General features: G+C 46.5%; 7 non-coding genes across 7 annotated transcripts; 4 read left to right on the forward strand and 3 right to left on the reverse strand.

The window, feature by feature from the left end:
- Positions 1-16,099: 16,099 nt before the first annotated feature.
- On the reverse strand, positions 16,100-16,172 carry TRNAR-ACG (transfer RNA arginine (anticodon ACG)). Its single transcript has one exon. It is a non-coding gene; the product is annotated as a tRNA-Arg (tRNA).
- Positions 16,173-16,433: 261 nt separating this feature from the next.
- On the reverse strand, positions 16,434-16,506 carry TRNAV-CAC (transfer RNA valine (anticodon CAC)). Its single transcript has one exon. It is a non-coding gene; the product is annotated as a tRNA-Val (tRNA).
- A 160-nt stretch (positions 16,507-16,666) lies between these two features.
- Positions 16,667-16,737, forward strand: TRNAG-GCC (transfer RNA glycine (anticodon GCC)). The gene has a single exon. It is a non-coding gene; the product is annotated as a tRNA-Gly (tRNA).
- A 501-nt stretch (positions 16,738-17,238) lies between these two features.
- TRNAW-CCA (transfer RNA tryptophan (anticodon CCA)) lies at positions 17,239-17,310 on the forward strand. The gene has a single exon. It is a non-coding gene; the product is annotated as a tRNA-Trp (tRNA).
- Positions 17,311-17,801: 491 nt separating this feature from the next.
- Positions 17,802-17,874, reverse strand: TRNAV-CAC (transfer RNA valine (anticodon CAC)). The gene has a single exon. It is a non-coding gene; the product is annotated as a tRNA-Val (tRNA).
- Positions 17,875-18,034: 160 nt separating this feature from the next.
- TRNAG-GCC (transfer RNA glycine (anticodon GCC)) lies at positions 18,035-18,105 on the forward strand. The gene has a single exon. It is a non-coding gene; the product is annotated as a tRNA-Gly (tRNA).
- Positions 18,106-18,613: 508 nt separating this feature from the next.
- TRNAW-CCA (transfer RNA tryptophan (anticodon CCA)) lies at positions 18,614-18,685 on the forward strand. Its single transcript has one exon. It is a non-coding gene; the product is annotated as a tRNA-Trp (tRNA).
- Positions 18,686-19,177: the final 492 nt, after the last annotated feature.

The following is a 19,177-nucleotide window of genomic DNA, read 5'->3' on the forward strand; positions in this document are numbered from 1 at the left end:
CCTGTAGATTTCAGTTTGGGGGATTACACAGGTGTATCAGAGGAGAATTTGACCCACGAAATGAAACAAACTGGAAAATGGATTGGAGGGTGAATTTATTTGAGCAATTCGTGTTCATGGTCCTAGTCTGAGACTGAAGTAAGTTCAGTTTGGGCCCCAATCCTGCAATGAGCTCTGTGGATATAACTTGCTATTCATGCAAGGCGCTATTGATTTAGGTACTTACAGAGCCCCCATCACTGTAGTATCTGAGCACCACACAATTTGTAATGTATTTATCCTCAGAACACCTTTGTGCCTTAGAGTAATACTATTATCCCAATTGTACACATGATGAGCTGAGGCACAGAGAGACTACATGATTTACCCAAGGTCTCACAGGGACAGGGCAGCAGCAGCAGGGAACTGAGCCCTGGTCTCCTAAGTCTCAGGCTAGTGCCCTACCCACTGAACCTGTATAAGCACAGTGTGTGTAGTGCTCACTGAAGGAGCAGGGCTTCAGTTTTACTATTGCATGTGTAACTAATCACCTTTAAAATAAATAAATAAATAAATAACAAGCTCTCCTGCAAAGGTCTAGTCACTAATTAAGTGGTGACACAGGGAAGCATGCAACAAAATGAAAAATAATTGAGACAAAGAAGCCGTCTGTGTTGGGTCTGGGATTTGTTTGGTTTTGTTTTGGTTTTTTTGTTTTTTTAATCAAACCAATTAGCATCTTGGCATCATTCCAAATACTTTATACTAAAATTGGGAATCGTAAATCATTCACTTCAGTTGATTGTGATCTTTATTGTAATTGCTCGGAGCCCAGTTCTACAACCTTACTTCAGACACAGTCACACTGAAGTCAGTCATATTGTTCATGAGCCTGGCTCTCTGACATAAGTGAGGGTTGCCGGGTCAAGGCCTTATTTTTGCAGTGCTGACACTCTCCTCCTAATATTAGCAAACAGAACTCTGATGGTTTAAAGGGGGGCTCTACACTGAAAGGTCATGCCTTTTTATTCAGCAGGATCTGTTCTCTGTGTGTATTCAGTGTCCTATCTGCCGGCTTTACTAGCTAAAAGAAGTACTCAATACTTCTACTCCTATTAGCACTTTTGTCTCTTATGACTTTGCTCCCTGGGCCCCCTCTGCTCTACCAATACTAACAACCTCAACTACATGTTTCTTTGCTCCCCAGTGCACATCTTCTTGCTTGCCTCTGGGCCACCCTTTCTGCTTGGAACACTCTCCTGGGATTGTTCCATGGCAAATGAGGAGGTGAGGTTGAGGAGATGGGTAACAAAAAGATTGGATGAGATGCCAGCATGGGATGAGGATGAAAGTAGTTGGTTGTGAAGAAATGAAGTGGGAGAGCCAAGAGTCAAAGCTGTTGGGGAAGGAGGTTGAGGAGTAGCTGGGGATGACAGCTACATGAAGAGAGAGAGAAGGGTCAGACGTAGTGTTGTTCAAAGGCAGATAAGGAGTGGAAAATGAGAGAAGGCATGGAGATGGTAAAAAAAGAAGAGAAGCGTGGGATGACAAAGGATGCCACTCTGTCACTCTTCCTGTTCAGTTTATATATGTGGTCATTGGCAGGGTTAGTAAGGAGGCCTGGAGTGCAGTGTCTTCAATATGCTGATGGTACCCAACTGTACATCTCTATCTCATCCAAATCGGATGATGCAGTTTAGCACCTTAGCCAATGTCTAATGAATACAGGGGCATGGATGAGGGCAAGTGAATGAAGCTATTGAGGTGATAACGCTGGTTTAGGAGAAGCAGACAGCGGAGTTGGTGGAGCTAATATTGGTCCCTTTGATTGAGTGTGTCTGTCATTAGTTATTAGGGTTCATAACTTAGGGACAACTTTAGACCCCCAGTTGTTGTTGGATGTTCCTGTTACAACAGTAAACATGTCTGCTTTTTACCAACTAAAGCTGAAGAAATTAAAACGTGGAGAATGTGTTTGCTTGGTAAATTCTTGCAGTATATTGAAAAAATGCAGAAGCAGCCCCTTGCCCACAAGAGCCTTCTTCTGCAATTTCCTGGTCCTTACTAACTCTCCCTTGTCTTTTGATAGAAATATTTCTCCTACATACCTTTTTGTAGTAGATCCCGATTAGGTACAGACAAGCAGTTGTATCCAAAGTTATCCTTCTTATAAGTCCACTGCATACCACAGATAAATTTGGCCTCATTTATTTTTGTGGTTATGACTGCATGAAGACTTTAGTCCTTTGGGAGTAAGGTGTAAATTAATCCCAGCTCTGTAAGTAAATTGTGATCAAAAATTAAATGTGAGTCAGAATTTGTGATGCAGAGTGTACAAAATGAGACAGATGTGGTCTGGATTGTGGATCCAGGATGCAGCTCAGTAATGTGATTTATTGGCCAGGTTTGTGGCACTGCCTGGCTTGCAGAGTCCATTGGGAATGCTGTTCTCAGATGCATCACATTTCAGAGAGGCTGGTGATGAGCCAAGAACTAATGTGGAAAGAAAAAAGTATCATTTGCAGCTGCTTGAACAAAGCAACCCCACAGAAGATCACATTCTCAAAGACATCCCATAGAGAATTATACACATCGTCTAGAGTCACCATGCGTGCTGCTGGGGAGATTGGGAATGTCTCCAGTGGCACTGGTGGATCATAATGCTGTGTGGCTGCTTTATTTTGTGGCTTTCTATTATTCATTTTTGGATTGTTTACGCCATTGCAGTTTAGGCTTGGTGGAACTTCCGCCTTGAGCCAGGGCTGTTTTTCCAATCACTTCTCCTTTTTTTCTGATAGTTACCCCACTTGCCACATTCCTATAAATGGAGTGTATTCATGGAATGCCAAATCCATGCAAATTACCTTAACTTTGCCAACTTTACATCCATTATCTAATAACTCGCACCCAATGACTACTCTACACTACTGCATGACTCACTGATGAACTTTGCTATTTGTGCAGGTGTTGAAAGAGCTTAAGAAGATGCATGATACCAGGACTGGGAAGAAAGGACTTCCTGCTGCCAGGATGGTTCTTGGAATAATTTGCAGGCTACCTACGCCCTCCTCTCTTAATTCAGATCTAGGGAAATCATGTCATTCTCACAGATAGACTAAAGATAACAGGCACTCAAGAGACCATGAGTCTACATCACACCTGATAGCTGAGGCTAGGACTTTAGCCAGGAGCATCCAAATACCTGGCCTCACATTGTAATGAAGAAGTTATGCCATCACCAATGCAGTTTTGAAGAAAAATGACCTCTTCAGATTTGACTAGGACCCCAAGAATGATCGTAAACCGTACAACATTCAGAACTGGATGCAACACCCACCTTTGTGCCCAAGCTTTCCTGTAACAGTACCTCTACTCACCCCAAACCACCATCACCCATTCCATACTAATTTAAAAACAAGCAGAGAAACAGAAAACTAAGTCTGCCTCTTGTCATCAGAGAAGAAGGAGAGATATATCATTCATGTTCTCACATCAGAGAGATGTTCAGATACTATGAGAATGGGCATCTGTATAACAACCTAGACAGTTCCTGAGATTGTTTTTATACAGAAAACTCACAAATAAAACCAGGGAGCAGGTCCAACAACCATAGAAGTCAGCTGCAGAATTCCCATTGATTTCAAGAGAATAAACTGGCTTTTGATTAGTTTGGCCAGGAGTTTTGCCTCAGAGAATATTTAAACAAACAAAGAGGGTTAACTGTTGTCCTGTCTACAGTTTCTGCGATTTGAGGCCTCTGTCATCAAAAGAAATAAGGAGGGATGCTTCCTGCCAATAAAAAGGTGAGCTTGTTGTGAAGTTACTTTAGGTTCTATTTACTACTCAGAAAGTCAGAGATGTCTCTCCAAAGTTCTCTCTGTTTGTCTTTAGTTTGTGATTTCTGAAAAATAGTAAGTAATTTTTAAACTCTACCATTGAGTTGCATTCATTTTCTAAAATGTTAAAATTCAAAAATAACTTCTCATAAAGAAAGGCCTGTTTGAGTCAGTCACAGCGTGTTTGCATTGAATGCAGAGGAAAGTATTCTAATGATCACCTGAAAGTCAAGGAATCTGACACATTTTTTTCCTGATTTTTTTTTTTAAAGGAGTCATTGGCTGAATTTTCATCTGATTGGATCACAAGGTCATGATCACTCAAAAGTCCAAAAGTTAGAGGGAAGGCGCTGGATAGCTCACCAGGTTGCTAATTGGTCTCTAAGGATATGTCTACACTGTAATGTCAACCCAGAGTTGACATTGTAAGTACCCCAGTGACCCATGTTAGGGAACCCTGGGCTTGAGCGCTGACACTGCATTTTAACCCTACCTTAAGAATTTTCTGACCCAGGCTCGAATCTAAGGCTCTGGTGTCCATACTGCAGTGTGCAAGACCCAAGTCAAAGACTCCACTTCTGCCTGAAATGTGGCCACTCTATCCCTAGGATCCTGATGCACTATGGGAAAACTGTACTGCCTACCCTGCACATTACCTAGAAGCAGCTTGCTTTGCAAAAGGCTTGATCAGTTCTCTCTCCACTGCAAACTGAGAGAGCTTTCTGATAGTGTGCTTGGAGATCGATGATCAGAAAATAATGGGTTAAGACTGACCTGAGCTGCTGCTGCTGCTTGCTAGGGCAGGGGTATCAGTGGTGGTGTCGGGGGTAGGGGAGAGGGGCGCTTCTGTTTTAAGTACAGTGGATTGCAGATTGTTGGGACAGAGAGGACTAAGGAAGTTGTCCCAAGGAACTGAGGGATACTTCCAGATGAGTCCTGGGACTTGAGTCAAGTAGGGCTGTGGCTACACTGCAAACCAATAGGGCTCAGACCCTGGGTCCCAGCTTGACTCAAGCTTGGATCCTCCAGCCTTGCAGGGTCTTGGGAAACATGGGTCCAAGCCCTGGGTTAATGCAATTGCAGTGTAGACACAAAAGGGAATAGCTTTGAGTACAGGCTCAAGCACAAGCTTACATACACTCAGGATGTTTCTACACTGCAATGTAAGCACAGGGATCAAACTCAGGCTCAGGCCTAATCCCACTTCTGTTACACATAAATTGCCCTAACCTAGAGCTTGGATCCAGGGTTCTGGGACCCTATGGAGTGCAAGTTCTGAGCCTGAGTCAAGCCGGGACCCAGGGTTCAAGCCCTATTGCTTTGCAATATAGACGTGGCCCCACTGGACTCATGCTCTGGGAGCTTACCAAAAGTATTCCACAGTCCCACAGGCTGACTTCCTCTGTCCTCTTGATAATCGAGTTAGATGAAGAGTCAAGTTTTCCCACACTACATCACAAACAAAGGGCAAGGATAGCCACATTCTGGGAGGGAAGTAGAAAGTCTGGGATGTGGGTGGTTGGACTCAGGTCCACATAATGCAATGTAAACCAGGCTTCAGCAGTTCCTAAGCTGGGGCTACAAATGAGTGTGACACTCAAGCCCTAGGTTAACAAACCCAAGGTCTGCTAACTCAAGTTCTACTAACCCTGAGCTTACATTGCAGGGAGACAAACGCTGAAGCCTTTCACTTCTAGTTCTGATGGGGTGTGACTGAAGGTCATTATAATCCAAAGGCTCTTTGGTGGCCTTTATCAAATGCATTGGTGATTTGACAGTTCCTAGTGGACAAATATCCACACAAAATCCACAGTCACAACTGGCACTAACCTGTACTGCTTATTAGCAGTTTTAGTAGAGAAGCCAGTGTGTGAAGGGATTTAGAGATTGAATTATGCCTTCTCACACTCTAGAGGTGTTCCTTCCAGGTCAAGGTTGAGGCATATTTGTAGAACAGGGTGGGGATGGATGAGCTACTGCTGTCTGTTCTGTACCTGTTCTGTGGATAATAGATGTCTTCAGGCCCTAGGGCAATGAATGTGACAATCTCATCAGCACTAAAAATTCACTCAGGGAAAAAGATGGGGAGGGGGGAAGAATATTTCAAAACCACAACAGTCAAGTCATAATCTAGGAATATGAGAACCCAATACCTCTGAGTGCCGTTAGAGATTAAATCTCTCAGAGTTAAAGTTAACACAAAAGGTCTTTAGTTTGCTGCAACTTGTTTCCATGCAATTTCAGTTGGAAGCAAGGAGAATACTGTTTGCCAGCTGAAATGAACATCCTGCTGTGGGATATTTTGCTCTTGCTTTCATAGAGTTGTTGAAACAATAACTGTCCTGTCTTCTGTAAGATAAATTACCTTACTATAAAGTACCTGCAATGGCATTTCTTTTTGGCTTTTTATTGAGCCCCCATATAAAGCTATAAATACAACTAACCCTAATGGAATCAGAGGATACCAGCTTGCCAGCCCAATGGGTAACTTTAAAATTTAATTGTTTAAATTGTTATATCTAAGGAGGCAATAAATCAAACTTAGCTGCTCAGGGTCAAGCCTCTAGGTTGGTTACAGACAATTTAATTTAGTAGAGGACCTTGGATGACACTTTAAACGATAAAACCAAACTTTATTTAAAAGAATGATTAGTTATGCAAACAGGAATACAATAAACATTTACACAGGTACTACAATTATACTCACATTAAAAGATGGAATGGTGCAACCAAATGAAGTTATCCTTAAGTTGTTAACTGGACTCCTCCAATTTACCAAGGGTACTCCTTTTATACCCCCATTAAAATATGAATTAACATTAAACTTAGTTATTACCATAGTCATATTTCTGCCACCTGTTTATTGGCTCTTTACAGTACAGTATTTAAATTAACATCTGCACCAGTATCCTTCCCATACTGTCAATATTGATAGCATTTTAATAAAACATTCCAAATTCTCAAAACACTCATTAGAACCCCTGCTAAAATCAGTTGTAACCAAAACCTCCCCACAACATAACCTTGGGTCATGTCTTTGCTAACTTCTTCTGTTTTCCCATTGTCCTGTCTCCAACTTATCTCTAACTTTTGCTCACGCTAACCAACTCAATTTCCCAGGCTCCCCTATACTGAGCCTAACTTCAGCCAAAGCCTAATTACTACATATTTCTTAACCTAACACATTGTCTGAGTTACACCTGCCTTACCAGTGTAATCGGTGTAGACATTGGTGGCGCTTTCAGAAATTTGATGGTGGTAAAGATGAGGATGCTTAGAGAGACAGTGGAAAATGTGACACAAGTAATTCTCACTTAAAATCATGGGTGTTGGCAGGCAGCTTCCATATGCGCCATGAGTCTGCTTGAAATTTCCTATGGAGTTTGTTTCTTAAGTGATTTGTTGTATGTTTTTTATTCTTCGTCCATCCTTTTATTTACATGCTGCCATGCACTTCTTGTTTCCTATAGCAGTTGTGTTACTAATGCCACTCTTTGTCATTATATATTTTCCATATACGAAGAACAACAGATACTTTCATTAGAATTACCTTTGGTATCATTGTGACGTTGCACTCTATATGATTTTATGAAAATATGCTAATGAGTGTGAATATAATGTGACTGGAATATGCTTCCATGCAAAAGGTCTCTTGTAAGGTATCATTACAAAGCTTATAATCTACTGAGTGTGGTCATCCTATTTGTATAAATGTATCACTCTTGTATCTAAAACTAAAAATATGAAATATAAGTCTGAGGTCCTATTGTAGTTATGCAAAGTGTGGCCATTAATGGTGGTTTGGAATCTTCATGGCTCCCATCAACCAGGACAATTGACTGTGGATGGCTCTGTTTACTTTCAGGCCTTCCTGTGAGCCAGGCTGGGAGGAATGAGGGCTTGAAGTCTTACAGTGACATGTGATCATGTCACCTGAACTGGAATCCATCTTTAACCTGGTGCTTTTCCATTTAGAAGGACCGGTGCGAACCTGGAAAGGGACAAAGGATTTCCGTCTTATGCAAAAGATATGTAAGGGGCTGGAACAGAACAAAGGGGGCTGCAGTCATGAGAAATCTCCTAGCTACCACCTGAGCTGGAACAAGGGCTGTACCAGGAGAAAGGATTGTGCCCAGACTAGGAAGGTGTTCAGTCTGTGATAGAAGCTTATTGAAACATCTGAGGGTGAGATTTTATCTATAATCACTTTCTTACTGTATCAGACTTAGACTTGCATGTTTTATTTTATTTTGCTTGGTAATTCACTTTGTTCTGTCTCTTATTACTTGGAACTATTTAAATCCTACTTTTTGTATTTAATAATATCACTTTTTACTTATTAATTAACCCAGAGTATGTATTAATGCCTGTATTAATGTATTAAACCCTTGTTGCCTCTATGCCCTATGCAAAGGGGTAGAACCTATCATTAAAATAAATGCATGTCTGAGACATATTTAGTGTGTTGCCTAGTACTGGAAGGGCAGACTGCTCCTCCATTTGTGTAATATAGCATTAATGAATAATCCAGGCAAAGGCAGATCGATAGCAATGTCCGATTCTACACTAGAAGTGTATGGTGCTTCAGGAGTAGGAATGCAGCAACTCAGATGACAATCCCTCATTCAAAACCCTAACCTGAAACCCCAAACAGAACTCCAGAAGATCACAAGAAATAATTCATTCCATGACGATGCTTGTAAGGGAGAGTACAGTTTCTCCCAAAATGTTTTTTCTGAATGGAAAAGGAAAATTACACAGGTTCTGCCAACAATTTTTCCAACTGAAATGATGTTGGGGACCTAGGAATCTCTGGTCCCTTCACAAAAGAACTTTGCCACTTTGGCAGAGATCACTTAACGACAGCTTTCCAGAGGATAAATAAGACTGCATTATGTTTGGTTACTGTTAACAGATATGTGTAGTAAGCAATTCATGCTGATAAGGACTAGTGATCCTTCAGGCCTTAAAATCTATGATAATTGTGTAGCCTTTGGGCCAAACTCTAGTTTGTGTTATACTCATGCAACCATGAGGTTGCCTGGTGTGATAGGATGTATAAACTCTTGTGACGTTATTGATATAAACTGGGACCATATAGAACATGGTTGCAAGCAAGGTCCTGTAGTGGCACCAAATCTTATGTAAGGGGGGTCATATAAGGTGTCTAAGACCAGGTTATGGGTTATTGGTTATGATTATGGTGTCTATATGTATGTGTCATTTTGTAGTTGAAGTTATAAGTATTGGCTCTATACTGTCTGTATTTCAAATTTGTGCTGTGCTTCTGGGAGACATCCCAGACAAGTTGGTGTTAGCTCTGCCTAACCTGCTTGATGGCCCATTAAGGACCATCAACTACACAATTGACCCATTGAGAGAAGGCAGATATGCCTTGTAACTCAGCAAAGTATGCAGGGACTTTCCCATGTGACTCCAGACTCCATTTTGCTGTAATTTTCCACAGTAAGAACAAAGAAGTGTTCTTACACCTGGAAGAGCCTATAAAAGGCTGATGCCTCATCTTCATCTTGTCTTCAATCCTGCTTCTTACCTCTGGAGGAACTTTGCTACAAACCAAAGCTTTGAACAAAGGACTGACTGACCCATCCCAGCGGGGGATGTACTCCAGAGACTTGATTTGAACCTGCAGTTTACTCCATCACTGCTACAAGCCTGAGCCAAGAACTTTGCCATTACTGTATGTAATTGATTCCATTAAACCAATTTCAGCTCTCTTCTATATTTCTTTTTTTTTATTAATAAATCTTTAGATTTTAGATTCTGAAGGACTGGCAACAGCATGATTTGTGGGTAAGATCTGACTTGTATATTGACCTGGATCAGGGGCTTGGTCCCTTGGAATTGGAAGAACCTTTTTTTTTTTTTACTGGGATATTGGTGTTCATAACCATTTGTCCCCATAGCGAGCGGCACTGGTGGTGATACTGGGAAACTGGAGTGTATAAGGGAATTGCTTGTATGACTTATCGTTAGCCAGTGGGGTAAAACCAAAGTCCTCTCTGTTTGGCTGGTTCGGTGTGCCTTAATGGTAAAGGAACTCCAGCCTTGGGCTGTAACTGCCCTGCTCTAAGCAATTTGTCCTGAATTGATACTTTCAGGCCTGGTCTACACTATGATTTTAGGTCGAATTTAGCAGCATTACCTCAATTTAAGCCTAAACCCGTCTATACAACTAAGCCCTTTTTTCCGACTTAAAGGACTCTTTAAATCAATTTCTTTACTCCACCTCCGACGAGGGGATTAGCACTGAAATCGGCCTTGCCAGGTCAAATTTGGGGTAGTGTGGATGCAATTCGACGGTATTGGCCTCTGGGAGCAATCCCATAGTGCTCCATTGTGACCACTCTGGACAGCGCTCTCAACTCAGATGCACTGGCCAGATAGACAGGAAAAGGCCCACAAACTTTTGAACTTCATTTCCTGTTTGGCCAGCGTGGCGAGCTGATGAGCACAGGTGACCATGCAGAGCTCATGCAGAGGTCATCAGCATGATGTGCACATTGCCAGGGCATATTGCCCGGCCTGTACTTCGTGAGAAGTCTATGTCCATCTCTATGTCCTCATCACTCTCATCACCGTGCTGCCGTCGCCTCCTCGCCTGGTTTTGCTGTTGCAGCTTCTGGTTCTGTGCTGAAAAAAAGGTGTGAAACAATTGTCTGCCGTTGCTCTGACGGAGAGAGGGGTGACTGACGACATGGTTTACAGGGAATTAAAATCAACAAACGGGGTGGCTTTGCATCAAGAAGAAACACAAACAACTGTCACACGGAATGGCCCTCTCAAGGATTGAACTCAAGACCCTGGGTTTAGCAGGCCATTGATTTCACAAAACAAATCAGGTCAATTTCTTGTTTTGATCCACTCCATCTATCTTTTACATCTTGGGCTGGCAGCAGATGGTGCAGTACGACTGCTAGCCATTGTCATCTGGCTGCTTGCCAGAAGACGGTGCAGTATGACTGCTAGCCATCGTCATCTCCTGGGAATGATCTGGCTGAGTCACTCCCATGTCTACCCAGATCCCCCTAACTGACCTCACCGAGGTTGGCTAAAAGAGCACCCAGGAGTACTACGACGATGGCTACCAATCGTAATGTACCGTCTGCTGCCAAAAGGCAATGCGCTGCTGCTGTGTAGCAATGCAGTCCCACGTCTGCCAGCACCCAGGAGACGTATGGTGATGGTGAGCTGAGCAGGCTACATGCTTGCCGTGGTATGGTGTCTGCTCAGGTAACCCAGGAAAAAAGGCGCAAAATCATTGTCTGCCGTGGCTTTCACAGAGGGAGGGAGGGAGAGGGGGGCCTGACGACATGTACCCAGAACCACCCGCAACACTGTTTTTGCCCCATCAGGCATTGGGATCTCAATCCAGAATTCCAATGGGCGGCGGAGACTGCGGGAACTGTGGGATAGCTACCCACAGTGCAAGGCTCTGGAAGTCGATGCTAGCCTCGGTACTGTGGATGCAGTCTGCCGACTTAATGCACTTAGAGCATTTTGTGTGGGGACACGTACAATGACTGTATAGAAACAATTTCTAAAAAACCAACTGCTATAAATTCAACCTAATTTTGTAGTGTAGACATATCCTTAGTTGTGTCCCACCAAAACCAGCCTTATTACAGTCTTCATAAAGGAAGGTGCACAGGACACTGGGGAAAAGGCCAGGGACTAGACAAAGTTGAGAGAGAGAGAAAGCTGGAAGTTTCTTCCGTTGGACTAATGGCAGAGAGGAAGCCTGGAGCAGTGGGTCTTGAGCCTTGAGGAAGCCTGGGCAGCCATGGACAGTGAAGCCTGGGGCTGGAGATGGACTGTCCTGAGCCAGGAGGAGTGAAACCCCAGAGGCAGTGACAGTAAAACGTAAGGGGTCTTTGAACTAAAGTTTGAGAGGCTGCAGGGAGAAAGGGAAGAAATCTGCCATCACTCTTGGTAGTAGAGAGACCAGTGGAGAACAAGAAGTCATCTTCAGGGTGAGGAGGAAGCCCAGGGGGAAGATACGTGGAAGTCAAAGTACTGGAGCAAACTCCTGTGTCTGACCCTGTCAAGGCTAATTCCCCACTCTGGCACTTTGAGTGCAGAAGGTGGGGCCTGCAAGGATTATAAATTTAATACTGGCCATTCCAGGCTTGTATTAAATTCCCAAGATTACAGCTTCTCTCTGACCTTGGATAGGTAGATGCTGCCACTACCCAAATGCAAAACCCCTTGGAACCCAGGAAGAAGCACTTGGGAATTCCTTCCTGTGGGGTACCCTCAAGCCCTTTCACGCCCCCCCAGCCCCTCGGGGAAGAGCTGAGAAAGAGAATAAAGGAAATTAGCTGTTGCTCCCAGCTAATTAAACAACATGCACAAACCCCTTAGGACACCAAAAATTCAATCCTGTTCTTAAAAAAAGTAAATTTTATTAAAAACAAAAAGAAAGAAAATACATCTGGGACTTAGGCTTTTGCTAGATTTAAAAAACCCACTTACAAAAATTAAACATCAAGAATAACCTTATAGAGGTCCAGCTTAAAGGTTACAAGCACAACAAAAAGCATTTGAGGTTAGCACAGAGGAGTCCACAAGCCAGTAAGAAATAAACCTAATCACGTCTTTCTAGATATTTTCTGATTTATGAATAGGATTTAGGTATGATCTGATGATTTCCATACCAGACAAAAAGCATTTTACAGAATAGTCCCAGCCCTGTCTCTGCTCTGTCCCCTCTCTGGAGAACCACAAAACCCAGGCAAAGGGAAGTTTTTTCCCCAATTTAAAAAAATTCTAGACAGCCCATTGGGTCTTTTGTTCAGTTGCCCACTCCCTTTCTTCTACCTATGTGTAAGAGGACAATTGTCCCCTTACTAAAACTCAGTGGGGGTGTTTTGGTTGGCTAGCTCCCAGTACCAAAAGAAAGGGGAAGAGTTGATGGGAAATCAGGACCCTAAGACTGACTGTCCCCAGAAACAATGGGGAGAGGCCAATGCTCTAGGTCAGCCTGAGTGACAGGGGCGAGCAGGCTAATCAGAAAGTCTGGAGGCCAGGGCGGTCCCGTCCTCCGTGTGAGCTGGAATTGCCTGGGCCAGTCAGAGTGGGGCCAAGATAAGGAGAAAACAGGGGCCCAAGCTGAGCTGTGCCAGATTTATAGGGGCCAGAAAAGCAGCCCAGGGAGCAGATCCTATGCTGGGAGCAGGGCTGCAGCCATAGAGCCAGAGACACAGCCTAGGGAGAGCAGATCCTGTGTTGGGAGCAGGGCTGCAGCCATAGGGGCCAGAGAAGCATCCCAGGGGGCTGGAGGCAGAGCAGCAGCATCAGTGCTGGCCAGAGTGGAGCTGAAGCTAGAAGAGTGGAGCTGGGGCTGGAGCTGGAGCAGTCTGGAGCCAGGTGCGGTGAGCAACTGGGGCCAGCCAAGGGGAGACCTCGGGCAAAGTGCTGCGTACTCCACATCCTCTACAGGTCTAGCTTGCAGCGCTGGGAGCTGCGCTCCCGGCACTGTTTACACTGAGGCTTTACAGCGCTGTATCTTGCAGCGCTCGGGGGTGTTTTTTTCACACCCCTGAGCACGAAAGTTGCAGTGCTGTAAAGCGCCAGTGTAGCCATGGCCTAAGTTTTAAATGCTGTGGATCACATATGATGGTACTCAGAGAGCTGGCTGACTACATGATGTTGGTTCTCCTCTTTGTTTCCAGTTACTGCATTACACTGAATATGGTACACTTGCATCTGTACAGCGCTGGGAGTTACAGCTGTCTTCGTACAGCTCTGTAGGGAAAGCGCTGCAGTGTGACCACACTGACAGCTACCAGTGCTGCAGTGTGGCCACATTTGCAGCATTTGCAGCGCTATTGAGAGTGGCTGAACAGGCATTCTGGGATACCTCTGCATACCTCTGGAGGCCAATTACAGTGCTTTTGGTGGCCGCACTGGTGGAGCAGCGCTGCATCACCAGCGCTGCAATCGTTATACCCCAGGCAGAGCACGAGTACAGCCAGCGCTGCAGCCAGGGAGATGGAGCGCTTGCAAGTTTGGACAGTGAGTAAGTTGCAGCACTGTAAACCCACCACCAGCGCTGCAACTCTCCAGTGTAGCCAAGCCCACTGAAGACAATTGAAATATATTACCGGTAAGTATTTTCTGTTTGAATTAGCTCTTGGAGAAATGCCTGCTTTACAATTTATGTTAGGAGGTGAGTATATATCATCAGTAAAGCACATTCTGACTGAATCTCTCTCTTGAATGAGAATCACTTTCTTATGAGTACTTACTTCTTAGTGATTATACCTAAGTAAGTTCACCAAAATTAATTATAACCCTCATGAAAGGTCTTTGTATACACACATATAACCTCTTCAGGTTACACAAGTTGAACACTACATTGCTGCCAATAAGCTAGATGTGCTTGTCTTGTGGTGCTGTCCCTTCTCTGTTACGGTTTAAAACAAGGCATTTTTGTTCATATGGGAAATAAAATGAATAGATTCCCCAGTTCTTCATCAGTTCTCTGTGCAAACGCACTAACTCCTGGTGCATGTGGTTTTTCACAGGGTAAGAAAAATATTTGGGTTTTTTTTTAAGTCCCTTGTTAAAATGTTGGCAGCACATCACTGGTGCAGTGCAAGATTTTCTCAATCTGGCACAGGCATTGCCTTTTCTAGATTTGGAAATTTAAGACTGCAGTGCAAGAAGCTCACTTTTATGAAGGGTGCACTTTGCTGCCATTTAAATACAATGAGCAGTGTGCAAATGATCCTTGATACATGTTATCACCTGCTTTAAAAAAAAACACTCCAGCTTTTCATAGGCCTTCTTAAAAGCTTTTATAGTCTTTCTGAGCACAATCTGTGGGAGTGTTGGCAGTTGCTGTAAACTTCTGCTGCTTACATGCCAAATCACTCTGGAAAGCAGGGAAGGAGAGACCATAGAAAGGAATACCAGACCTCCAACTCATCTAAAATTGCAGAGACTGTTAGAAAAACTTGGTGCATGTCCGGATACGATGAAGAAAAAACTACTACAAAACCACTCTGCTCCTTTTTAACAATATAGATTCCTCCATATCAAATGCCTTTAGAAAGAAGAAAGATCCCAAAGAGCTGAAAATAAGAGCGAATATAACACCTTTATTCACAATGGAATTGAGGGCAGATCCAGGAAATAGAAAGCTGACAAAGCTAAACTGCAGCACTCAGGAAAATACTGGGAAGATTAATCACAGAAGAGTAGTACAAAACCTCTAGAGCTGTGATAAACTAAATCATCGTTAGAACTGAGTCACAAAGGGAAATAACATCTTTAACAAAAGACATGTCTATACTACAAAGATAAATCAACTTGATTGAAGCTGACATCCAGCCACTGCAGTAATTAAGTCAGGTGGGCGTGTCCACATCACACTCATTCTGTTGGTAGAGCAGTGCAGTGCACTTTGGGTAGCTATCCCACAATGCAAGTAGTTGCAGGGAGTTTGGGGTTTGGCTTGCAATGCCTCTTGACCCCAAAACATTGTCGCACGGGGAAATGGGAACATGGCTTCAACCCCCAATAATGCAGTTTGCACCATCCCTCCCCTGATATCAATAGAAAACAACCCATGTTTTTTCACAATTTTATTAGAAGGCCTGGCTTAGCTGCGCATAAGCCATACCCTGAAAAGCACTGACGCTGCTCAGCTGGGTGCTCTTAATCTGAGCATTGCAATCACATCGTGCCTTATCCTCCAGTATATCCAGAGCCAAGACAGAAACTGCCATCTCGAAGATTTCAATGTCATGGAAGCAGACCTGTTGCAAGCAAGAGAATAAAACAATTCCTGGTTGCTGTGGAGCAGCCTTGTGCAGGGCCCAATGAGCTTGCATTTCATTGAACGAGGTCAAACGGAGGTGCAGAAAAAAGGGGCATCACAACTCACAGGTAGACAACAGGAGTAAATGGCACATGCCACAAGCCAGGCAGACGTAAAACCTGCAATATCCTGATCTGTAATTAGGCATGTTATCCAATGCGCCACTGGGGTTTGGCTTTTTTGCATGCTGTGGCTGGGCTGCCGGACTGAGGACGGAAGACCCTCTCTGTCTCAGCCCCGCTTCCCTCCAACGGAGCGACCCCCTTTGGCTGGCCCGAAGACAGCCTCCGGCCCCAGCAAGAGGCAGACGGAGCCTGGCTGGTGTTGCCCGACGCCCTTGGCGAAAAGCACTGGCTCCGCAGGTCGTCCCCGCTTGGAGCTTGCTTTTGCTTTGGAAGAGGTCAAAGGGAGGCGCAAAAGCAGGGCCACCACGCCACAAGCCAGGCAGGAGTCGAACCTGCAATCTCCTGATCCGTAGTCAGGCGCGCTATCTGTTGCGCCACTGGCCCCCGGGGCATGGCTTTTTTGCCTGGCGTGGCCGGGCTGCCGGACTGAGGCGGAACGGTAGCGGGAGGGAAGACCCTCTCTGTCTCAGCCCCGCTTTCCTCTCCCACCAGCGCAGGAGCGAATGCAAGAGGAAAGGCAGCGGCGGGCACAGACCACCAACGGAGGGGACGCAACGCCACGTCTGAGTGCCGAGCACCCGCCCGCGCACCTTGTGAAAGCCTGTTTTTCTCCGCTTTGTTGGGAGCAAAAGCGGAGGCAAAGGCTGTTTCTGCCTAGTTTCGAACCAGGGACCTTTCGCGTGTGAGGCGAACGTGATAACCACTACACTACAGAAACCGAGAGCCGGCCAGCACTGCGTAAGGCGGCCGGAGCGACCCCCTTTGACTGGCCCGAAGGCCGCCTCCGGCCCCAGCAAGAGGCAGACGGAGCCTGGCTGGCGTTGCCCGACGCCCTTGGCGAAAAGCACTGGCTCCGCAGGCAGATGCAAGGCAGCAAGGCATTGGTGGTTCAGTGATAGAATTCTCACCCGCCACGCGGGAGGCCCGTGTTCGATTCACGGCCAATGCAGCGCCTCTCTTGCCGGGGGCCCCGGCTCTTTTGGTGTGCTTGGCTTGCCAGCGGCTCCCCGCCCGAAGCCTCTGAGCGTCAAGGTGCACTTTATGTGCTGAGGTTCTGGAAGGGGCCTCTTGGCAGGGGTGCTGCTGCTCTTTCTTTTCTTTTCGAGGAGTCCTGCCATGGGGCCAAGAGCAGCTTGCTGAGAAGCCTGCAGTTTCGGGTAGAGTATTCAGCCCTGTCCCGCTCTTCAGCCAGGGGCTGCAGCATGTGCGCACTCGTGGGCTGGGAGAACTCCGGCCACCAGGTCAAGCCGCATACGGCTCAGGAGCCTGCTTCCCTGTGAGGGAAGGGCCCGACGGGTCACTTCTCAGGCCTGTGGGTGCGGGTCCCCTCCCGGCGGCTTGCTTGGATGTTGGGCCTGGTAAGTCCTGGCCCACGCAGCACGGAGGACAGGCATTCTACCCTTCCACCCCCCACGCTCCCAGCCACCAGAAGCTCGCCTTGCTGCCAGCTGGCCTCGTGGCACAACGGTAGCGCATCTGACTCCAGATCAGAAGGTTGTGTGTTCAAATCACATCGGGGTCAAGCAGGTGACTGTCGGGCCTTTCTTTGTCTTGGTGTGCATCCCTCCTGAAAGGGCCAGGCCCTGGGTCGTCCCCCCTTGGAGCTTGCTTTTGCTTTTGCTTTTGCTTTTGCTTTGGAAGAGGTCAAAGGGAGGCGCAAAAGCAGGGCCACCACGCCACAAGCCAGGCAGGAGTCGAAACTGCAATCTCCTGATCCGTAGTCAGGCGCGTTATCCGTTGCACCACTGGCCCCCGGGGCATGGCTTTTTTGCCTGGCGTGGCCGGGCTGCCGGACTGAGGCGGAACGGTAGCGGGAGGGAAGACCCTCTCTGTCTCAGCCCCGCTTTCCTCTCCCACCAGCGCAGGAGCGAATGCAAGAGGAAAGGCAGCGGCGGGCACAGACCACCAACGGAGGGGACGCAACGCCACGTCTGAGTGCCGAGCACCCGCCCGCGCACCTTGTGAAAGCCTGTTTTTCTCCGCTTTGTTGGGAGCAAAAGCGGAGGCAAAGGCTGTTTCTGCCTGGTTTCGAACCACGGACCTTTTGCGTGTGAGGCGAACGTGATAACCACTACACTACAGAAACCGAGAGCCGGCCAGCACTGGGTAAGGAGGCCGGAGCGACCCCCTTTGGCTGGCCCGAAGGCCGCCTCCGGCCCCAGCAAGAGGCAGACGGAGCCTGGCTGGCGTTGCCCGACGCCCTTGGCGAAAAGCACTGGCTCCGCAGGCAGATGCAAGGCAGCAAGGCATTGGTGGTTCAGTGGTAGAATTCTCGCCCGCCACGCGGGAGGCCCGTGTTCGATTCACGGCTAATGCAGCGCCTCTCTTGCCGGGGGCCCCGGCTCTTTTGGTGTGCTTGGCTTGCCAGCGGCTCCCCGCCCGAAGCCTCTGAGCATCAAGGTGCGCTTTATGTGCTGAGGTTCTCCAAGGGGCCTCTTGGCAGGGGTGCTGCTGCTCTTTGCCCTTTCCTTTCTTTTCGAGGAGTCCTGCCATGGGGCCAAGAGCAGCTTGCTGAGAAGCCTGCAGTTTCGGGTAGAGTATTCAGCCCTGTCCCGCTCTTCAGCCAGGGGCTGCAGCATGTGCGTACGCGTGGGCTGGGAGAACTCCGGCCACCAGGTCAAGCTGCGTTCGGCTCAGGAGCTTGCTTCCCTGTGAGGGAAGGGCCCGACGGGTCACTTCTCAGGCCTGTGGGTGCGGGTCCCCTCCCGGCGGCTTGCTTGGATGGTGGGCCTGGTAAGTCCTGGCCCATGCAGCACGGAGGACAGGCATTCTACCCTTCCACCCCCCACGCTCCCAGCCACCAGAAGCTCGCCTTGCTGCCAGCTGGCCTCGTGGCGCAACGGTAGCGCATCTGACTCCAGATCAGAAGGTTGTGTGTTCAAATCACATGGGGGTCAGGCAGGTGACTGTCGGGCCTTTCTTTGTCTTGGTGTGCATCCCTCCTGAAAGGGCCAGGCCCTGGGTCATCCCCCCCTTGGATCTTGCTTTTGCTTTTGCTTTGCAACAGGTCAAAGGGAGGCGCAAAAGCAGGGCCACCACGCCACAAGCCAGGCAGGAGTCGAACCTGCAATCTCCTGATCCGTAGTTGTCATAAACAGATAGCTAAGAGTTAATGTCTCTTTCACCTGAAGCACCTGACCAGAGGACCAATCAGGAAACCGGATTTTTTCAACTTTGGGTGGAGGGAAGTTTGTGTCTGAGTCTTTTGTCTTTTGTCTGCCTGCCTGCTTTCTCTGAGCTTTGGAGAAGTAGTTCTGTTTTCTAATCTTCTGTTTCTAAGTGTAAGGACAAAGAGATCAGATAGTAAGTTATATGGTTTCTTTTCTTTGGTATTTGCATGAATATAAGTGCTGGAGTGCTTTGATTTCACGGCCAATGCAGCGCCTCTC

This window comes from Gopherus flavomarginatus, chromosome 4 (assembly GCF_025201925.1).
Source record: "Gopherus flavomarginatus isolate rGopFla2 chromosome 4, rGopFla2.mat.asm, whole genome shotgun sequence".
Classification (NCBI taxonomy): Eukaryota; Metazoa; Chordata; order Testudines; family Testudinidae; genus Gopherus; species Gopherus flavomarginatus.